Source organism: Tupaia chinensis, unplaced genomic scaffold (assembly GCF_000334495.1).
Source record: "Tupaia chinensis unplaced genomic scaffold, TupChi_1.0 Scaffold000377_5, whole genome shotgun sequence".
Taxonomy (NCBI): Eukaryota; Metazoa; Chordata; class Mammalia; order Scandentia; family Tupaiidae; genus Tupaia; species Tupaia belangeri.
This window is the reverse complement of record NW_006159879.1, coordinates 850,325-856,135: the sequence shown is the minus strand read 5'-3', so window position 1 is coordinate 856,135 and position 5,811 is coordinate 850,325. Positions and strand designations below refer to the sequence as shown.

The 5,811-nt window shown below is 56.5% G+C and overlaps 1 protein-coding gene across 3 annotated transcripts in view; it reads right to left on the bottom strand.

Moving 5' to 3' along the window:
* Positions 1-5,811, bottom strand: part of EIPR1 (EARP complex and GARP complex interacting protein 1) — a 90,146-nt gene that overhangs the window by 64,455 nt on the left and 19,880 nt on the right. The window lies entirely within an intron of this gene.

The window sequence follows — 5,811 nt, the reverse complement described above, 5'->3', positions numbered from 1 at the left end:
ACGCGCTCTCTCTTGCTGTAGCAGGTGGCCAGCACGCCTTTATCTGCGGGGCTGGCGCTGATGTGCCAGATCTCGCCGGCTTGGTGAAGGAGGACGTTTTTGTTTATGATGTTGTTTTCATCATCGAAATCTATGATGTGGATCTGCAAACACAAGGAGAGAGCGTATCAGGACCCAGGGCTGTCCCGGTACCGTAATTCACACGGTTAGAGGCGCCGCCCACCGTTCTCCTCCGCACTGAGACACGTCTACCTCTCCATCCTCACCGCACTGCTCCCCAAACACACGTGTGCAGCCCCTGCAGAGGGCGGCACAGGCGAGACGCACACGCCCTCCTCTGGTCATGTCTAGCCCTAGCAGGAGAGAGGCCGACGTGCTCCCCGGGGGCCCCTACGGTTAGGCCGCTGCTGGAGTTCGGGCCTCGGTCACCAGGGTCGTCCAAATCAGCCCGGGCCTCTCAGATCTGCCCTGCTGATGAGCGAAAGGGAAGGCGGCGGCAGGACACTGCTGCCCGGGCCAGCCTGGGCGCGCGGGGCCACCCTGTGGTGTGCGGGCCAGGTCAGGGGTGAGTGAGGGAGGGTGACAGAGCGGTGCTCGCAGGCACACTTTCTGCTGCCCTTTACGAGAGTATTTTTAAATTTTATCCAGCTCCTTTAACAAGCCCAGCAGCTGCCAGACCTGTGACGACATACCACTCACCATGACAGTATCACATTGCAGCGCGACACGGGAAACGCAGCCATGCCATTCCCGGGCTTTTCCGGGTAACTCTCTCAATTCCCTTTGTTTCTCTGTTTTGCTAGAGGGCACATGCACTCACCAGAGACGGAGAGAGAAAGGGAGTGAGAAAGCATCCCCACGGGGCCGGCTAGCCACAATTCCTTCTCCCCCACTCTCCTGGTGGGCCTTGGGCACGCGCTCACGCCACCCGACATGTCTCTCAAGCTACCAGGTCGAGGACACACACGTACGCAGCCACGTCGGATCCAGCCGCCTAAGCCACCACGCCATCGCTGGCCTTCCCGGTAATTCTTAGATGAATTAAAAAGGTTTCCACATTCAATTTCTTATCCATATCCAAGTCAATGAGAAAAAACAATTTTTCTTATAAAAACAGATTTTAAGTGAGAAAATAATCCTGCATATAATGCTAAGGTACTGATTATAACAACAAATTAGAAGTCGCCCAAATACTTAGCGAAAGGGAGCTGTCCGAAAGGATTGCGGCACAGGTGCTTCTCCACCTACAGTGGGGCTGTGTCCCAACGAGTCCATCACACGTCAAAACACGGCAGGTCCCAGAGCGCGAGGTCATAAACCCAGCGCACAGGAGGCACCGGACGTCACGGCTGTCTGGCTGTGATATGGCACACGCAGCCACGTGCTGCCCCGCAGGATGTATCGGGTCGTCACCACGTGCTGTGTGTCCTGCGCAGAAACGCGTCCCGACGGCCCAGCGGCAAACAGCATCCTTGCTGTCAGCGCCACGGGAAGCTTCCACACAGATCTGAGAGCAGAGATAATAAAGGAGAACCGCGCAAACCCAACGTGCAACTTTCAGTTTAGAAAAGGCACATCCTGACCAGCCAGTGGTGTGGGGGGTTAAGGCGCCTGGCTCCCACATGGCCAGCTGCACAGTTCGAGACCCAGATCCAGCAGCATAAAAAGTATACATGGTGGGAACCAGCAATTAGCATAATGGCTAAGTCGCTGGACTCCCACGTAGTCGACCGCGGTTCGCGTCCCGGACCCGGTGGCTTAAAACTCACGCCGGGCGCGTGTGCGTGCGTGCCCAAGATCCCAAGAGGAGAATGGAGGAGAAGGGATTGCAGCATGGCCATCCCCTCTGGGGGGTGATTTCTCGGACTATGGTGTGCCCGTCCGCATCAGTGTGCTTTCTCTGCCCCCACTCCATCTCCCCCCAGCACACGCCCTCCAGTAAATCAGAAAAAGCAGATGTGTCCAAGTGAGGCCAGGCCTGGAAAACTCTACCTGTTATCTCTGTTTCTCTCTCATGAAAATAAATAAACCCTTCTTTAAAAGAAATACATAAATAAAGTTAAATAAAATATTTTTAGAAAGGATTATTATATTATTGTTTTTTTAATTTGCTATAGGACATGTGCACTCACCACAGAGAAATGGAAAGTGAAAAGGCAAGTCCGGCACCTTAACCACCATGCCACCTACTGGCCCTTAAATGAGCCTTCTTTAAAGATGGCATCAAGGCCATCCACGCTGGTCTGTGCCCTCCACAGGGTGTGGGCTGTCTACGCTGCTCTGTGTGCCCCACAGGATGCAGGCTGTTCATGGTGGTCTGTGTGTTCCAGAGGGTGCGGGCTGTCCACGCTGCTCTGTGCGCCCCACAGGGTGTGGGCTGTTCATGGTGGTCTATGCACCCCACACGGTGTGGGCTATCCACGCTGCTCTGTGCGCCCCACACGGTGTGGGCTGTCCACGCTGCTCTGTGCGCCCCACAGGGCATGGCTGTACTTCACAGGCAGAGACCTATGAGTGTGGACGTAAGTCTCGAAAGGACAGCAAGGGAGCATTTTGTAGCCAATGAGCTAGAAACCCAAGGGTAAGAACTTGGTGATGCTGACGACTGGGAAGCGGGAAAATCTGTGACATCCTTCTGTGCAAAAACGGCACTACTTCCAGTGACCCAAGAACACCTGTTACATGAGCCACTGGACTGACCGTGGAAACAGTCAGCACCGGGCAGGCTTTGGTGAACTGGCACCCACGGTACTCTGCGCAATGCTTTGAGGAGATTTACCACGCGTGGTCATGAGGGCCTCACGAGCGTCCACCATGGGATGACCTGAGCTCGGGAGAGCTGACGTGAAGAGGAGGGGAGCCAGAAAGCACCAGGGGTGTCTGGCCGCTCTCGTCGGCGATGGGCGACCGTAACCACCGAGTGTGGAGCGAGCAGCGCACTGCCAGAGCACACTGACGCGGCCCGTGGAGACGGAGCCAGCGCCCGTGAACGCGGGAGGGAACACAGAAGCAGGACAAGACGTCGAGCTGGTAGGGACCGTTCTCCAGCACCTGAGCACGTCCTCCGTAACCGGAAGGCTGGAAAAGGGAATGCGCTCAGTGCCACTCTGCCCGCGTCCTGCCAGTCCTTCAGGGGGCACTGCAGCCTGAGCCGCGGCCTGGCACAAGCTCCAGTGCTCTGCTGGCCTGGCCACCCTCCCGCCCTGGGTCTCCCATCTCCCCACCTCCCTGCTCCCTTGCACTCGCTGAGGGGAGCCCCACTTCTCATCGCCTCCCCGTAAAGTATTTTTCTTTCCTACAAGCTCATAAGGACAATGCTTTCCAACACACCCTCTAGTTCGCTGTTTCTTTCAACAGCTGAGCACACGGAAGACAGCAAGGACGCTGCCTCAGGGTAGCAGAGGGCGGGTCCTCACACTTCCTCTGTCCAGCCCCCTAACAGGAACCCTTACCCTTCATTCCTACCCTTCGGGAGCCTTACGATCTCACCGGGGCCAGCCCGTGGCGTGGTGGTTACGGATGCTGGCTCTCACAAGGCCAACTGCACGGTTCAAGTGCCAGACCCGAAGGCCTGAAAGACAGACCAGGTGTGTGTGTGGACCCAGAATGGCAAGAGGAACGTGGAAGATAAGGGATTATGATGTAGCCATCCCCTCTGGGAGGTGCTTTCTCTTTCTCTCTCTGACTCCAGTGAGCACACGTGCCCTGTAGCAAAGAAAAAGGAAAAAAAAAGAGATTGTCTGCATATTCTCATTCCATAGATTCACGGACAGGTCCAAAACACACATCTTCATAAAATGCTTTATCAAAGGCTTGTTCGGAAAGGTGGGTAAGACGCCGTAAGCTAACAGTAAACAAAAGTGGTAACGGCTGACGTTCATAAGGCGCCGGCCCTACACACCCGCACGGACTAATTCTTTACTCCTTAAGACAGCCCTGTGGTCAGTGACCACAATCCACGGTGGAAACTGAGCTCAGAAAGCAGACGGGCCGGGGCACACTCCGTCAAAAAGAGCAGAGCCAGCACGTGGCGTGTGCCTGCCGACCCCACGGCCGCGCCCGGCCTCCCTCCCGGGCTGCACTGGGCCCTGCGGCAGGGCGTGAGGACCGCCACCACGGAGCCACGGCCGGCCGAGGGGCCGCTATGAGCAACTGTCTCCCGAGGCTGGAAAGCCTAGAGGAGCGGGTCAATTCCTAGACTCATACGACCTACCGGACTGAGCCCGGAAGGAACCAAGTCTGAACGTACCAAGGCCAAGGAGTAGGTGAGTCAGTCAGTCTCCAACAAACACAGCCCAGGTCTGGACGGCTCACAGCGAAAGCTTGGCAGTCTCTCAAAGAACACGCATTCTTCTCCAACTGTTCCCGAAGGCCCACATGCAGACTCCTCCCAGATCAGCTAATGAGACCACACCATCACGCACCAAGGTTGGACAGGAGAGCAGCACCGCTCCCCTGGCGGCCACGTCCCACTCTCGGAATGGGGCTGCCCCTCGGGTGGGTCGGTCAGTGAGGGGCTTCAGGACACTGTCTGTGGTGTGTGGTGGGAACACCGTTTCTGGAAGGTAATCACGTGGCACTAGGCTAGCGGACTCCTGGCCACACAGAAAGCTGCATCAGATAAGCGCCAGAAAGCACCGAGACACACCACAACTAACACGCGCGGGTATCATCGTTCTGATTTATTCCGAATGATGAAAAGATACACAAGAAACTACAACCTGGTCGCTATAAACAAGATAGGCAGCCTGGCGTGCCTGTGGATTGCCCGCGTTGTGACAACTAGCTGGCCGCCGGGGCAGGACGGAAACTGAGAATGCGGAGGCCCAAGGCCTGCAGGCTGAGAAGGGGGTCCCTGCACTGGAGACCCGGGCACAGGTTGGAGCGGTCGTTAAACGGGCGGCCATCAAGCGAGGGGTGGCTGTACAGACTGACACTCTCAAGGAACGAAGACGCCAAACTCCTCGACTGAGAGCTGGCGAGCCAGAATGACCTCCCCACGACCTAGGAGACTTTCTCTTGGTGAAAGGAGTGTTCAATTTCACTAATCAATAAACACGGCAGAGCACGTCAGCCCAAGGGAAAAGGTGCCGGTGAAGCGCCACCCCTTGGTGACCAAGCCTCGATGAGCTAGGACAGAGGGTGCGCATCCCAGCGTGCTGAGGCGCACAGGCCGGCGGCCAGGACGCCGAGCGGGGAGAAGCTGGAAGTGTCAAGGTAAGGAAGGCCACTTTCTCCACTCCTACCCTATATAGTACTGGAAGGCCTCGCCAACACGGGCAGGAGAGGAAGAAAGAAGAGGCATTCAAATTAGAAAGGAAGAAATCCGACTGTCCCTGTTTGCAGAGTACAATCATATACATGAAAAAAAGCATCTACCAAAAAGCTCCAAAACTGGATAAAAGAATGTAAAAATCTATGGCATTCCTAAATACCAGTAACTGGCGAGAACAGAATCCAGAGAGTACCTCAGTGATGACAGCCACGCACGCGTGCAGGGGAGACGCCACAGACACAAGTTCAGCCACATCTCTGTAACCCAAGCGACGAAGCATAAAGGCACAGCCACTGTGGCGCAGCGGCAGAGCCAGGAGCGGCACCCGGCCAGGTGTGAATCCCGGGCCAGGAGCAGCACCCAGCCAGGTGTGAATCCCAGGCCAGGAGCAGCACCCAGCCAGGCGTGAATCCCGGGCCAGGAGCGAGACACCAGCCAGGTATGAATCCCAGGCCAGGAGCAGCACCCAGCCAGGTGTGAATCCCGGGCCAGGAGCGAGACACCAGCCAGGTATGAATCCCAGGCCAGGAGCAGCA